This window comes from Microcebus murinus, chromosome 1 (genome assembly GCF_040939455.1).
Source record: "Microcebus murinus isolate Inina chromosome 1, M.murinus_Inina_mat1.0, whole genome shotgun sequence".
Taxonomy (NCBI): Eukaryota; Metazoa; Chordata; class Mammalia; order Primates; family Cheirogaleidae; genus Microcebus; species Microcebus murinus.
In genome coordinates this window covers 154,875,032-154,891,211 of record NC_134104.1, presented here as the reverse complement: position 1 = coordinate 154,891,211, position 16,180 = coordinate 154,875,032, and the positions used below count along the sequence as shown (strand labels likewise).

The 16,180-nt window shown below is 46.7% G+C and overlaps 1 protein-coding gene across 1 annotated transcript in view; it reads left to right on the top strand.

The window, feature by feature from the left end:
• GPX1 (glutathione peroxidase 1) overlaps positions 1-16,180 on the top strand; it is a 266,951-nt gene that overhangs the window by 172,461 nt on the left and 78,310 nt on the right. The window lies entirely within an intron of this gene.

Below are 16,180 nucleotides of genomic sequence, written 5' to 3'. Positions count from 1 at the left end.
TGTCTCTAGGAGATTCCAAGCTACTGGAGGGTACAGACTGCCCTTGATAATGACAGCTACCATCATTGAGCTCTGTCCTGTACCCTGTACACAAAAAAATCTCACCATGTCTTCCAGCAACCCTCAGCCATAGTTGTTATTCTTGGGCCCATGTTACAGATGAAGAAGGCACTTACCCCAGGTCATATAGCCAATAAGGTGCCAGGCTGTGAAGTTGTGTTTATCTTCAGAATCTTCACTGGATTGAGCTCAGAATAGGAACTCCACTGATGCTTGCTTGCTGAATGAATGAATGAATGAATGGATACAGTTGCATCAAATTTTAGCTACCAGGTACCAGTCGGCCCCTGGAGCCCAGGGCATAAAGTCCTTGGAGTCATGTAAGGGGCTTCCAGGCCAATCTAGGCTGATTTTGGAGAAACAGGACCAGGTTTCTGTCACCTTATCCACCTAAGCACATCGTCAGTAGCCACTTTGACCTCACCTTGGTGGGGTCCTGACACTGTTGAGTTGTGGGAGTAGTCAGAGAACTGTGAAAGAAGGAAGAGGGCCCGGCACAGTGGCTCACGCCTGTAATCCTAGCACTCTGGGAGGCCGAGGTGGGTGGATTGCTCGAGTTCAGGAGTTTGAAAACAGCCTGAGCAAGAGTGAGACCCCGTCTCTACTATAAATAGAAACAAATTAATTGGCTAACTAATATATATAGAAAAAATCAGCCGGGCATGGTGGTGCATGCCTGTAGTCCCAACTACTCAGGAGGCTGAGGCAGCAGGATTGCTTGAGTCCAAGAGTTTGAGGTTGCTGGGAGCTAGGCTGATGCCATGGTACTCACTGTAGGCTGGGCAACAAAGCGAGACTCTGTCTCAAAAAAAAATAATAAAAATAAAAAAAGAAGGAAGAGGATGAAGGACAACTTCATTAAGGAAGAAAAGGCAGAGGCCTCCAGACTGGCTAGCCCCTTTCAAAGAGCTGGAAAAAGGCCTGGGCGCCAGTGGTTGAACAAAGGTACTCTCAGAATGGCCTGATCATAGGGTCTTCTGCAATTCTGGGGTTTATTCTAAGCCTACTTAAGTCCTTATTTGTCCAGCCTGAGCAAGAGTGAAACTCTTGTCTCTACTAAATATAGAAAAATTAGGCCGGACTCAGTGGCTCACGCCTGTAATCCTAACACTCTGTGAGGCAAATATGGGATGTTCGTTTGAGATTAGGAGTTCGAGACAAGCTTGAGCAAGAGTGAGACCCCATCTCTAATAAAAGAAAAATAGAAAGAGGGGGGAGGGAGGGGATGGGCAATATATGTAACCTTAACATTTGAACCCCCATATTATGCTGACATAAAATAAATAAATAAATAAAATAAATAAATAAAGGTAACAACTGCTAAAAGAAAAAAGAAAGAAAGAAAAATAGAAAGAAGTTAGCTGGAAAACTAAAAATATAGAAAAAATTAGCCAGGCATGGTGACACGTCTGTAGTCCCAGCTACTCAGGAGGCTGAGGCAGAAGGATTGCTTGAGCCCAGGAGTTTGAGGTTGCTGTGAGCTAGGCTGACACTACAGCACTCTAGCCCAGGCAACAGAGTGAGACTTTGCCTCAAAAAAAAAAAAAAAAGTCCTTTTTTGTAATGAGGATAAGGAACTGGGGGGTGGACAGGGAAGTAGCCAAATCAAATCACAAAGCCCTTTACTGAACACCTAATCCATTCCCAGACCTGCAAGAAATCCAAAGGCAGAGAATAGAAGTCACAGCAGCTAAAAAGCATGTGTTTCTGCTCCTAGAAGGGGAAAGCTGTACCAGGAAAGAGGTATGAGGAGGCCTGGTCTGAGGAGGGGGTCATTGTACCTGAGTCTTTGGAGAAGGGAGCAGCTGAGTTTCTTGCTGGCTTGGTGAATTCCTAGGAGGGGTTCAGCAATAACAGGGCATGTCCGTGGCTGGCCAGATAAACAAGAATGGAGCAGAGGTGACTGCCCAAGCAGGTCCAGACCAGGCATCCTAGACTTTGTCGGAACTTGCCTGACTTTAAGCAGAATGATCTGGAGTGGGGGCCAAGCACGGGGAGCTCAGGGAAGAAGATAGGGGAACTGACAAGATAACCAGCTGGGCAGCCTCCTGCTGGGTCTTCCATTACCCCACACTAAAGTCATCTCATTCCTGATTCCTTTCATAAGGGGATAGAATGTACCCACAGTGGGGCCTGATGGAGCCCAGTGACTGCAACCAAGAGCAGGACATGGGTCCCAGGAAAGCCAGGGAAGCACAAACATTCCTTGGCTCCCTGTTCCCAGCAGCTGCAGGAAGCTGCTCCAAGCCTCCAGCTCTCCCAGCAGCCCCCACGGACTGGAGAAAATCTTGTTTCCTGCCCTCTCCCTGATTGGACACACAGTGAGTCCTGAATGGGGACAGCTGAGTATCCATGGCAGGCCCCAGGGAGATGGTAGGGCTGCCAGCCAACATTTGGGAAGACAGTGAGGGCCTGTCTGGAGACAGAGCCTGGGAAGGGGATATCATGGATTTCATGCCCTGTGGCAGGGTCTCCAACTTTCCTTATCTCCATAATCTGAAAAAGCGATGGACAATTTGCCCAGAAAAACAGCCTCTACACCCACTATCTTGCTACAATTTAAGAGTCTCTGAATGTCCTGTAGTACTTACTTACAGGGACCCCAGCCGAGGAGTCCCTGTACTGTGCTTAAGTCAGAGAAATTCCAGTCTGGCTCTGGCCCAACTGGCTGTGAGTCTGAGCCAAATCCTGGCCATCTTGACTTGCACTGCCCTCTAGGGCTGGAGGGGTTGGGCGAGCAGGGCCTCAAGGGCCCCACCCGTCTGCTGCCTCCTTAGAACTACTTCAAATCATCCTATTGGAGACAGTATAAAAGAAAGGACAGGCCGGGCGCTGTGGCTCACGCCTGTAATCCTAGCTCTTGGGAGGCCGAGGTGGGCGGATTGCTCAAGGTCAGGAGTTCAAAACCAGCCTGAGCAAGAGCGAGACCCCGTCTCTACTATAAACAGAAAGAAATTAATTGGCCAACTGATATATATATAAAAAATTAGCCGGGCATGGTGGCACATGCCTGTAGTCCCAGCTACTCGGGAGGCTGAGGCAGAAGGATCACTCGAGCCCAGGAGTTTGAGGTTGCTGTGAGCTAGGCTGACGCCACGGCACTCACTCTAGCCTGGACAACAAAGTGAGACTCTGTCTCAAAAAAAAAAAAAAAAAAAGAAAGGACAATGTTTTTTTCTGTTTTTGTTTTTGTATTGAGACAGAGTCTCACTCTGTCACCCTGGGTAGAATGCAGTGGCGTCATCATAGCTCACTGCAACCTCAAACTCATGGGCTCAAGCAATTCTCCTGCCTCAGCCTCCCGAGTAGCTGGAGTACAGAAGCAACAGGATTCCTGGCTAATTTTTCTATTTTTAGTAGAGTAGGGTCTCACTCTAGTTCAGACTGGTCTCAAACTCCTGGTCTCAAGCAATTCTCCCACCTTGGCCTCCCAGAGTGCTAGGATTACAATAAAGAGCCACCCAGCATCCCTGGCTAAAAGGATACTTGTTTTTTTTTTTTTTTGAGACAGAGTCTCACTTTGTTGCCTAGGCTAGAGTGAGTGCCGTGGCGTCAGCCTAGCTCACAGCAACCTCAGACTCCTGGGCTCAAGCGATCCTTCTGTCTCAGCCTCCCAAGTAGCTGGGACTACAGGCATGCGCCACCATGCCCGGCTAATTTTTTCTATATATATTAGTTGGCCAATTAGTTTCTTTCTATTTATAGTAGAGACGGGGTCTCGCTCTTGCTCAGGCTGGTTTTGAACTCCCGACCTCGAGCAATCCGCCCGCCTCGGCCTCCCAGAGAGCTAGGATTACAGGCGTGAGCCACCACGCCCGGCCTGTTTTTTTTTTTTTTTTTGAGACAGAGTCTCGCTTTCTTGCCCAGGCTAGAGTGAGTGCCGTGGCGTCAGCCTAGCTCACAGCAACCTCAAACTCCTGGGCTCAAGCGATCCTCCTGCCTCAGCCTCCCGAGTAGCTGGGACTACAGGCACGAGCCACCATGCCCGGCTGATTTTTATATTATATATATTAGTTGGCCAATTAATTTCTTTCTATTTTTATGGTAGAGACGGGGTCTTGCTCAGGCTGGTTTTGAACTCCTGACCTTGAGCAATCCGCCCGCCTAGGCCTCCTAGAGTGCTAGGATTACAGGCGTGAGCCACCGCGCCCGGCCGATACTTGTTTTTTGAGGCAGAGTCTCACTCTGTTTCCTGGGCTAGAATGCTGTGGCATCAGCCTAGCTCACAGCAACCTCAAACTCCTGGGTTCAAGCAATCCTGCTGCCTCAACCTCCTGAGTAGCTGGGACTACAGACATGGGCCACATGCCCAGCTAATTTTTTCTATATATTTTAAGTTGGCCAATTAATTTCTTTCTATTTTTAGTGGACATGGGGTCCAGCTGTTGCTCAGGCTGGTCTCAAACAATCCTGAGCTCAAACAATCCGAGTACCTCAGCCTCCCGGAGTGCTAAGATTACAGGTGTGAGCCACCACACCCAGCTTTAAAAGGACACTTTTAAACCCAGCTGAGAAACTAGGCTTGCACTGGCCAGTGCTGAGCTGTCCCACTCGCATGAGGCCTTCCCGGGCTCCACACAATATCTGTTGCTCCCCTACCTTCTGCTCATCCAGATGGGTCTCACTGCCAACTTCTGGATCCCTGGAGGCTTTTGAGGCTCTGAGCTCTCATTCACAAACACACCCACCCATGACCAACCCTTCCATTTTTCTTTTTATTTATTGGGGGTTTCAGTCATTCACCACATTTATTGAGCACCAACTATATACCAGGCTTTAGGCTGAGCATAGCATGAGTCTAAATCAAGTCCATACCTCTGGTTCCTGCCTGACTCTCACATCCTCCCAAGTTTCAACTACCCACCCAACCCAGCTCTCCTACATCTTAAAACTGAGTCTGTCTTCCATGTACTTAAGTCTTTTGGTAAGCTGCCCAGAGTGGGAACCTCTGGGTAGAGCCTGGCCTTGTTTGTACTTTTTGCCATCTCCTGATGCCTCGACAGGAAATGAGAAAAGAACTGTTGTCTGACCTAGGATCCAGGAGCCCTTCAACAGCCTGGCCTGGCTGAATCCTCCTGAGGATTCACTGGGTGTGTTTCTCGCCATTTTGTTCAGAGTGCTTACCACTATTAGACATCATATACAAACTGATTTATTTCTCTTGCATCCCCCATTAAAATGAAAACTCTATGAGGGCAGGGACTTTTGTCTATTATTCTATATCCTACTCATCAGGTCTATAGCCTTGGGCAAGTTATTTAGCCTTTCCACTCATTTTTCTTTTCTTTTTTTTTGAGACAGAGTCTTGGTTTGTTGCCCAGGCTAGAGTGAGTTCTGTGTTGTCAGCCTAACTCACAGCAACCTCAAACTCCTGGGCTCAAGCAATCCTCCTGCCTCATTCTCCCGAGTTGCTGGGGACTACAGGCATGCGCCACCATGCCCAGCTAATTTTTTCTATATATATTTTAACTGGCCAATTAATTTCTTTCTATTTTTAGTAGAGATGGGGTCTTGCTCTTGCTCAGCCTGGTCTCGAACTCCTGAGCTCAAATGATCCTCCCACCTCGGCCTCCCAGAGTGCTAGGATTACAAGCTTGAGCCACTGCACCCGGCCTCCACTCACTTTTCTAACCAGCAGTATGGGAATGACTGTGACGACTGTGACTTCTACCTTGAAGGGGAATGGGTGGAAGTAAAGAATACACACAAAGAGAGGAGCACCTGGCCCATAGTAAATGCTGAATAAGTGCTAGAGGTTATTATTATTGTTATGATCCTGCTTTGTTCTTTCTTTTTCTTTCTTTCTTTCTTTCTTTCTTTCTTTCTTTCTTTCTTTCTTTCTTTCTTTCTTTCTTTCTTTTTTTGAGACAGAGTCTTCGCTTTGTTGCCTACTCTAGAGTGAGTGCCGTGGCCTCAGCCTAGCTCACAGCAACCTCAAACTCCTGGGCTCAAACGATCCTCCTGCCTCAGCCTCCCAAGTAGCTGGGACTACAGGCATGTGCCACAATGCCCGGCTAATTTTTTCTCTCTCTATTTTCTTTAGTTGGCCAATTAATTTCTTTCTATTTATAGTAGAGACAGGGTCTCACTCTTGCTCAGGCTGGTTTTGAACTCCTGACCTTGAGAAATCCGCCCACCTCGGCCTCCCAGAGTGCTAGGATTACAGGCGTGAGCCACCTGCCCAGCCTGTTCTTTCAATATTGCCAGGACTTTTCCCCACCTGGATCAGAAACTTTTCTCTTTTTTTTTTGAGACAGAGTCTTGCTTTGTTGCCTGGGCTGCCATGGCATCATGGCATCAGCCTAGCTCACAGCAATCTTCAACTCTTCGGTTTAAGCGATCCTCCTGTCTCAGCCTCCCAAGTAGCTGGGACTACAGGCCTGTACCACCATATCTGGATATTTTTTCTAGTTTTAGTAAAGACAGGGTCTCGCTCTTGCTGAGGCTGGTCTCGAACTGCTGACCTCAAGGGATCCTCCTGCCGTGGCCTCCCAGAGTGCTAGGATTATAGGTGTGAGTCACCATGCCCAGCCCTGGATCAAAAACTTGATTGCAGCGGGGGAGGAGGGGGGGGCTTGCAGTGGCTCATGGCTATAATCCTAGCATTCTGAGAGGCTGAGGCGGGCGGATCACTCAAGGTCAGGAGTTTAAAACCAGCCTGAATGCATCTCAGATCTCTGGAAAAAGAAAAAAAAAGAAGAAAATTATATTTGAAAAGTAAATTAAAAAAAAAAAAGAAACCAGCCTGAGAAAGAGCGAGACCCCATCTCTACTGAAAATAAAAGGAAATTAATTGGCCAACTAAAAATATGTAGAAAAATTAGCTGGGCATTGTGGCACATGCCTGTAGTCCCAGCTACTTGGGATGCTGAGGCAGCAGGATCACTTGAGCCCAGGAGTTTGAGGTTGCTGTCAGCTAGGCTGATGCCGTGGCACTCTAGCCTGGGCAACAGAGTGAGACTCTTATCACTGGACTGAGGTTCAAGTTTATACATACTCACTCTGAGGACAGGAGTTCTTATCCTGAGGGCTACGGGTAGCCTTTACGGATTTCTGGATTCCCAAACATGACCAACATGTGTCTGTGTGTTCATGTGCACAACTCAATCTTGGAGAAGGTTGGCTTTCATCAAGTTCTCAAAATGCCCAGACCCAATAGAAGTTAAGAATGGCAGAAAAATAAAAAGAATAAAAACAAAAAATAAATAAAAAAGGACTAGGCAAAGGATGGGCTTGCAGGTTACTTTTTCAGGCAGCCATTTCCAGGATTCAGGTTTGGACCATGCAAAAGGGAATCTGGGGCCGGGCGCGGTGGCTCACGCCTGTAATCCTAGCACTCTGGGAGGCCGAGGCGGGCGGATTGCTCGAGGTTGGGAGTTCGAAACCATCCTGAGCGAGACCCCGTCTCTACTAAAAATAGAAAGAAATTAATTGACCAACTAAAAATATATATACAAAAAACTAGCCGGGCATGGTGGCACATGCCTGTAGTCCCAGCTACTTGGGAGGCTGAGGCAGGAGGATCGTTTGAGCCCAGGAGTTTGAGGTTGCTGTGAGCTAGGCTGACGCCATGGCACTCACTCTAGCCTGGGCAACAAAAGTGAGACTCTGTCTCAAAAAAAAAAAAAAAAAAAAGGGAATCTGGTACAGTCTTGTTTTTTGATTGGTGGTTTCACAATACGATAGTTTCCTTGGTAATATTAAGAGATAAGGGCCGGGCACAGTGGCTCACGCCTGTAATCCTAGCACTCTGGGAGGCCGAGGCGGGAGGATTGCTCAAGGTCAGGAGTTCAAAACCAGCCTGAGCAAGAGCGAGACCCGTCTCTACTAAAAATAGAAAGAAATTAATTGGCCAACTAATATATATAGAAAAAATTAGCCAGGCATGGTGGCGCATGCCTGTAGTCCCAGCTACTCGGGAGGCTGAGGCAGGAGGATCGCTTGAGCCCAGGAGTTTGAGGTTGCTGTGAGCTAGGCTGACGCCACGGCACTCACTCTAGCCTGGGCAACAAAATGAGACTCTGTCTCAAAAAAAAAAAAAAAAAAAAAAAGAGATAAGGACTGGGGAAAAAATCTTTGGAAAATTGGGGATCCAAGGATCAGGTAAGGAATATCATTCCAGGCCCTTAGAATTGAGCTCTTGGCCAGGTGCGGTGGCTCACTCCTGTAATCCTAACACTCTGGGAGGCCGAGGCGGGCGAATTGCTCGAGGTCAGGAGTTCGAAACCAGCCTGAGCAAGAGTGAGACCCCCGTCTCTACTACAAATAGAAAGAAATTAATTGGCCAACTAATATATATAGAAAAAATTAGCCGGGCATGGTGGCGCATGCCTGTAGTCCCAGCTACTCGGGAGGCTGAGGCAGAAGGATCTCCTGAGCCCAGGAGACTGAGGTTGCTGTGAGCTAGGCTGACGCCATGGCACTCACTCTAGCCTGGGCAACTAGGCGAGACTCTGTCAAAAAAAAAAAAAAAAAAAAGGAGCTGAGCTCTTGCCTATAATGGCCTCATTAGCCTTGGGGGAAGGAGCTTGATTTTCAAAAGCAGGTAACTCTCCATGATCCACCAGGTGGCGCTAACTGTCCTGGCTATACCTAAGGGTTGCCTGCTAGCCTGCCCGTTCTCAAAGAACTGAGATGGTGCTAAGAAATGCAAAACTATTCAATTCATTCACTAATTTAACAAATACTAATTGACATCTATGTGCCAATCCCTACTCTAGGTGCTGAGAATTTGGCCATGAACAAAACAGACCAAGTTTTGCTTTTACAAGCTGTGTATTTTAGAGATGTTCTGTCAAATACAACAGACACTAGTTACATGTGGCTATCGAGCATTTCAAATATGGCTAGTCCAAAATTGAGATATACTATATGTGTAAATTATAAGCCTATGTCAAAGATTTTGTATGGGCCTGTCGAGGTGGCTCACGCCTGTAATCCTAGCACTCTGGGAGGCCAGGCAGGAAGATAGCTCAAGGTCAAGGGTTTGAAACCAGCCTGAGCAAGAGCAAGACCTCATCTCTACTAAAAATAGAAAGAAACTAATTGGCCAACTATAAATATATAGAAAAAATTAGCCAGGCATGGTGGTGCATGCCTGTAGTCCCAGCTACTCGGGAGGCTGAGGCAGGAGGATCGCTTGAGCCCAGGAATTTGAGGTTGCTGTGAACTAGGTTCACGCCATGACACTCTAGCCTGGGCGAGAGTCTTACTCTGGTAAATTCTGGTAAGTTATTCTAGCCTGGTAAATTCTGTGAACTTCACATAGCTCAGACGACTCTGCGCTGTTTTTCTTTTCCACATAGTCATAACATGTACAAATATAAAGGGGGAGGGACAGCGATGTATAGGAGCAGAGTGCTTGCATACTGTTGAAATTAAATTGGTATTATTCAAACTAGTTTGTTATAAGTTTAAGATGTTAATTGTAATCCATAAGTTAGCCACAAAAAAATAACTGGATCATATTCAAAAAAGGAAAGAAGGGAATCAAAATGGTACACTACAAAAAAATCAACTAAATACAAAAAAGGCAGAAATGGGCCGGGCGCGGTGGCTCACGCCTGTAATCCTAGCTCTCTGGGAGGCCGAGACGGGCGGATTGCTCAAGGTCAGGAGTTCGAAACCAGCCTGAGCAAGAGTGAGACCTCGTCTCTACTATAAATAGAAAGAAATTAATTGGCCAACTAATATACATAGAAAAAATTAGCCGGGCATGGTGGCGCATGCCTGTAGTCCCAGCTACTCGGGAGGCTGAGGCAGTAGGATTGCTTGAGCCCAGGAGTTTGAGGTTGCTGTGAGCTAGGCTGACGCCACGGCACTCACTCTAGCCTGGGCAACAAGTGAGACTCTGTCTCAAAAAAAAAAAGGCAGAAATGGAGGAATTGAGGGAGAAAAATCATATGAGACATAGAGAAAACAAATAGCTAAATGGCACAAGTAAATCCTGTTTTATCAGTAACCAAAACTGAGATGTTATTGCTCATGCTGAAGTTCCTTTCCTCCAAGATGAAACTAAGTTGTTTACCTGACCTTCCAAGAAATCAAGAGAGAGTGAGATAAGCGCAAAATCCCCAAACAGACCAGTTTTAGCCAACATGATAAAGAAATCTCCACTTTAACCTTTACAAAGAAAGTAACTTTGAAATCACCAATCCACTTTTGTTCCCTGTTTCTGCTTTCTACAGCCTTTTTTCTGCTGTGTTTAAATACAAATTAAATTTTAATCGAAAGGGTGGGGGTAGCTCAGGCCTGTAATCCTAGCACTCTAGGAGGCAGAGGTGGGAGAATCCCCTCAGGGGTTTGAAACCAGCCTGAGCAAGAGCGAGACCCTGTCTCTACTATAAATAGAAAGAAATTAATTGGCCAACTAATATATATATAGAAAAAATTAGCTGGGCATGGTGGTGCATGACTGTAGTCCCAGCTACTCGGGAGGCTGAGGCAGGAGGATTGCTTAAGTCCAGGAGTTTGAGGTTGCTGTGAACTAGGCTTAGGCCACAGCACTCACTCTAGCCTGGGCAACAGAGAGAGACTCTGTCTCAAAAAAATAAAATAAAATAAAATAAAAATAAGTAAAAATAGAAAGAAATTAATCGGTCAACTAAGAATATATAGAGAAAATTAGCCGGGCATGGTGGTGCATGCCTGCAGTCCCAGCTACTCGGGAATCTGAGGCAGGAGGATCGCTTGAGCACAGGAGTTTGAGGTTGCTGTGAGCTAGGCTGATGCCAGGGCACTCTAGCCCGGGCAACAGAGTGAGACTCTGTCTTAAAAAAAAAAAAAAAAAAAAAAAACAGAAAGGGGGGGGGAATGTAAGGATAGTCTTGCTGAAATAACAGGAAAATATCTAATCCAGTAACTTTCTAATAACAGCTAAAGATCAATTCTATGAACTCTCTGCTTTCTCTGCTAGCAGGCAACCTGCTGGGTCTCTATCTTCACAAACATCTGAAAAGAGGCCCAAAGGAAATATAAATCTTTCTATTAACATTCACCAGCTCACAAGACCCACCATCCTTTCACTGTGAACTAAAATAAAATCTTAACCCCTACTCCAGCAGACTAAATGGACCCCCTCTTGGCCAACAAGACCCAAGAAATATCCTAAAGCTGAGTTGCTGGCCATGAGAAGGGAGGTCAGACCCCATGAAAGAAAGAAAGAAAGAAAGAAAGAAAGAAAGAAAGAAAGAAAGAAAGAAAGAAAGAAAGAAAGAAAGAAAGAAAGAAAGAAAGAAAGAAAGAAAGAAAGAAAGAAAGAAAAGAAAAGAAAAGAAAAATACACGCCACACAAATAGTAACCAAAAGAGAGTAGGGTGGCTACTTTATTGTAAGACAAAATAGACTTAAATCAAAACAGATTACAAGAGACAAATAAGAGCATTATATAATATATATAATATATATATATATATAATGTTAGGTTATTAAGTATGAAATGTCCAATTTCCTAAAGTACTACGTTTGACAGTTGATATGTCTGATATTTCACTTTGACACTTCTTATTTTATTTTTATTGTGAAGCTACATCTTTAGTCTTTCAAACGCACATTTCAGCTTGTGATTATCTTTCAAATTTATTTTAGAGCACTTTTTGTAAAACTGTTACAGCAAGTGTTACAGCGGTACACAGAGAGTCAGAGAATCAAAGTTCATTCACTGGCAGGCCCAGAGGGGCCTCACCACCAAATTCTGAGCACCATCTACCCAATTTTTCCCACTTTTATTAAGTTGGGGTGGTCCGTGGTACGAGGAGTGGGGTATCAGCTGTAGGTTAGTTGATGTGTCAGGTAATAGGTTGATATTATGTTGATGCTCCAGGCAATAGACTAGTTGAAGGGCCAGGTAACAGGTTAGTATTATGCTGATGCGGGTCTTTTGTGAGTGGTGGGGGTCTCTGGTGCCTGATGAGCCAAGTAATAGATGGGAGTTTCCCTTGTCATTCCCCCCCTTTGATGCCCTTATATGTCTACTATATATGGCGTCATTTCCCAGTGGGTGATAGCCTCATAAGACCATTATGTGAGCTGTTGCTCTCCAGTTTACAGTTGTCTAGAAATTTTATAATCATGCTCCATATGCAGGGGCCTGTACTGGTGCCAGTCCAGTATTCCTTTCCCCACTGTGGCACACCTGAGCCTGACTATAACATGTCTTTGGCATGTGAGTGTGGACTATGAAGCTTCCTTTGGTCCAGAAGCCTCCAGTAATCCTGTTAGTGGAGGGAATCTAAGTCCTAGCATACCAAGCCTCAGGGCAGGGTTTCTCTGCCACAGTTGTTAGGGTGAGTGCCCCAACCAGGAGGAGGGTAGGGACTGAGGCAGAAGTAGACATCCTATAATGAGCCAAAATACCACAGTTAGAGACGCCCTCTGCCGTATAGTCTAGTCTCTCGGAGCTACTGAGAAGAGTCCAATCCCCAGTAAAGTCACTACAACCCCAATGAGGGCCAGGGTCAGTGGTCCCATTTACTTCTGTTCAGTCCTGGGTGTGGCTGTCATCTTTGGGAGATGGTTAAGCTAGATCTTTTTTTTTTTTTTTGAGACAGAGTCTCACTTTGTTGCCTAGGCTAGAGTGAGTGCCGTGGCATCAGCCTAGCACACAGCAACCTCAAACTCCTGGGCTCAAGCAATCCTACTGCCTCAGCCTCCCCAGTGGCTGGGACTACAGGCATGTGCCACCATGCCTGGCTAATTGTTTCTATATATATTAGTTGGCCAATTAATTTCTTTCTATTTATAGTAGAGACAGGGTCTCGCTCTTGTTCAGGGTAGTTTTGAACTCTTGACCTTGAGCAATCCTCCTGCCTCTGCCTCCCAGAGAGCTAGGATTACAGGCGTGGTGCCACCGCGCCCGGCCTTAAGCTAGATCTTTAGTGGGTTCTGCTGGTCCTTATGTGCAGTCCAGAGATCAGTTTCGTTGTCTGGTTTAGCCTTTTCCACCCAGGAGTGATGGATCCACGCAGTGAATCCTACAACTTTAACAGCAGTGGGAGTAACCAGTATCACAGTGTGGGGACCGTTCCAGGTAGGCTCTAAGGGTGTTCTTTTCCAGTCCTTTGCCTAGACTAGATCCCCTGGCTGGTAGGGGTGGACAGGGAGACCCAGGTGATAAGGGTTATTTCTAGGACAATGTGGTAGATATGGCATATAATTTTGGGCTAAGGCTTGGAGGAGTGTGTTTATATTCAATTCCCCTAGTTGTCTAATGTCTCTCCTTAATTGCTTGATGAGTTGGGGAGGTCTACAGAACAGGATTTCAAAGGGTAAATATCCTGTGGGCCCCGGTGTGCAGCTGGCTCTGAACAGGGCTAGGCTTAGCATGTCTACCCAGGGTAATTGTGTTTCCTGACATAGCTTCGCTAGGGTGGTCTTGAGGGTCTGGTTCACGCACTCTACTTTCCCTGAGCTCTGTAGCCTGTAGGCTGTATGTAGTTTCCATTTGATTCCTAGTGCCTTGGTGAGGGTTTGCATGACCTTTGCAGTGAAGCTTGGTCCATTGTCACTGCCAAAGGAGAGTGGCAGACTGTACCTGGGAATGATTGATTGCTCTCAATAGAAGCTTTGCCACTTCTTTAGCCTTTTCAGTCCAGGTAGGCACTGCCTTGACCCAGCCTGAGAAGGTGCTTATCACTACCAGCAGCCCCGACGTGGTTTTACTTCTGTGAAATCTACTTCCACATCCTTCAGAGAGGTTCCGGTATACTGAATCCCTGAGGTGGGTCTCGGCCTGACTGCTGCATTGTTTTTAGCACAGGTCTGGCAGCGGGCACTGACAGCTGCGGCGATGGATGGAATTTTGGCAATGTAGTAGTACCCAGCAAGTAGCTGCGTGAGGGCTGTTTTCCCTAAGTGAGTCAGGTTGTGATGTCGGGAGACAATAGAGTATGCTAATTTATTGGGGATAAAGATGCTATGGTTCTGTAGGTGCCACCACTCGTGTGCATTCTTCTTGGCCTTCTACTGGGCCCATTGGTTCTCTTCTGGGGTATATTTTGGTTCTTTGGGTCACTCGGGTGCCAACAAGATTTGGCATTGGGTTGCAATGTTGTCCTCTGAACATTCTCGGGTGGCTGCATTTTTGGCTGCTTGGTCTGCTAGGTGGTTGCTGGTGGCAATTGGATCTGGGTGCCCTTTTGGTGCCTTTGACAGTGGATGACGGCAATTTCTTTTGGCTCCCAAACTGCCTCCAGCAGTTGGAGGATTTCATCCCTATTTTTTTTTTTTTTTTTTTTTTTTTGAGACAGAGTCTCACTCTGTTGCCCAGGCTAGAGTGCCGTGGCATCAGCCTAGCTCACAGCAACTTCAAACTCCTGGGCTCCAGCGATCCTCCTGCCTCAGCCTCCCGAGTAGCTGGGATTATAGGCATGCGCCACCATGCCCAGCTAATATTTTTTCTATGTATGTTAGTTGGCCAATTAATTTCTTTCTATTTGTAGTAGAGATGGGGTCTTGCTCTTGCTTAGGCTGGTTTCAAACTCCTGACCTCAAGCAATCCACCCGCCTTGGCCTCCCAGAGTGCTAGGATTACAGGTGTGAGCCACCTCACCCGGCCTAATTTTTTTCTATATATTTTTAGTTGGCCAATTAATTTCTTTCTATTTTTAGTAGAGACAGGGTTCTTGCTCTTTCTCAGGCTGGTTTCGAACTCCTGACCTTGAGTGATCCTCCTAGAGTTCTAGGATTATGGGTGTGAGCCACCCGGCCTTCATCCTATTTTTGATCTCCTTTCCACCTGCAATCATCAGTCCCCTCTCCCTGTATATTGCCCCATGGATATGTATTGTGTCAAGGGCATAGTTAGAGTCTGTGTATATGTTTGCCTTCTTACCCTGGGCATGCCTGAGGGCTTGATGAGGGCCCATAGCTCCGCCCTTTGTGCTGACCACCCTTGGGGCAAAGGAGCTGACATGATGATGACTTCATCCACTGTGGTGACTGCAAAGCCCACCAGTTGTTTCCCATTCTGGACAAAACTAATGCCATCTGTGAAGAGTTCTAAGTCCCGTCCTAGTAGAGGACTATCTTTCAGATCTGGCCGGCTGGCATAGACCTCCTCTACTGCCTGGGTACAATCATGGTCCAGGGGTCCTGGCTCAGTGGGTAGGAGGGTGGCAGGATTCAAGGTCTGCACAGTCTCTAGGGTGATCCGCGGATTTTCGCATAGTAGTCCTTGGTATTGCGCTAACTGGTTGCTTGAGAGCCACCGGTGCCCTGAGGTGCCTTGAGGTGTTCATTAGAGATATTACTGAATAAGGGACTCACACACGGAGGTTTTGTCCCAGTGTGAGTTTGACGGCTTCCTTGACCAGTGACGGTGGCCACCAGTGCTTGGAGGCAAGGTGGCCATCCTGCCACTACTAGATCCAGTTGTTTTGACAAGTAAACCACAGTTTGAGTCAAAACCCCCAGAGCCACTTGTTTCTTTTCATGTACAAACAGGTTAAAGTCTTTTTTGGTAAGGTCCAGTAGCCCTAGTGCGGGGGCTTTTTTTAGTAAGTCATTTATTTCCTGGAAAGCTCTTTCCTGACTCTTGGTCCATTCCAAGTCTTTGTTTTCAGGCCCACCTAGGGCCTCGTACAGAGGCTTGGCCTTTAGGGAGAAACTTGGGATCCAGATGTGGCAGAATCCAGCTGCTCCGAGGAATTCTCTGAGTTTTCTCCAACTGGTCAGCCTGGGAATTGTACAGATGGTGTGCTTACGCTCATGTCCTGGTGTCCGGTGCCCCTGAGTGATGTGGAAACCCAGGTACTTTACCTGTTGCCTGCAGATCTGTGCCTTTTTCCAGGAGACTTTGTATCTTTTGTCAGTGAGCAGTTGGAGCAGGCACCGGTTCCCCAGTGGCAGTCTTCTCTGGTTGGGCTTGCTAGAAGAAGGTCATCAACGTACTATAGAAGTGTGCAGCAGGTTTCTTCTCGTGGAAAGGAGATGAGGTCAGTGGCTGGAGCCTCCCTGAATACAGTTGGTGAATTTTTAAATCCCTGTGGTGATCGTGGCCAGGTTAGCTGGGTTCTCCTTCTAGTCTGAGGATCCTCTCACTCGAAAGCGAACAGGGGCTGGCTCTTTGGAGCGAGCCACAGGGATAAGAAAGCATCCTTCAAGTCCAGGCAGGAGAACCAGA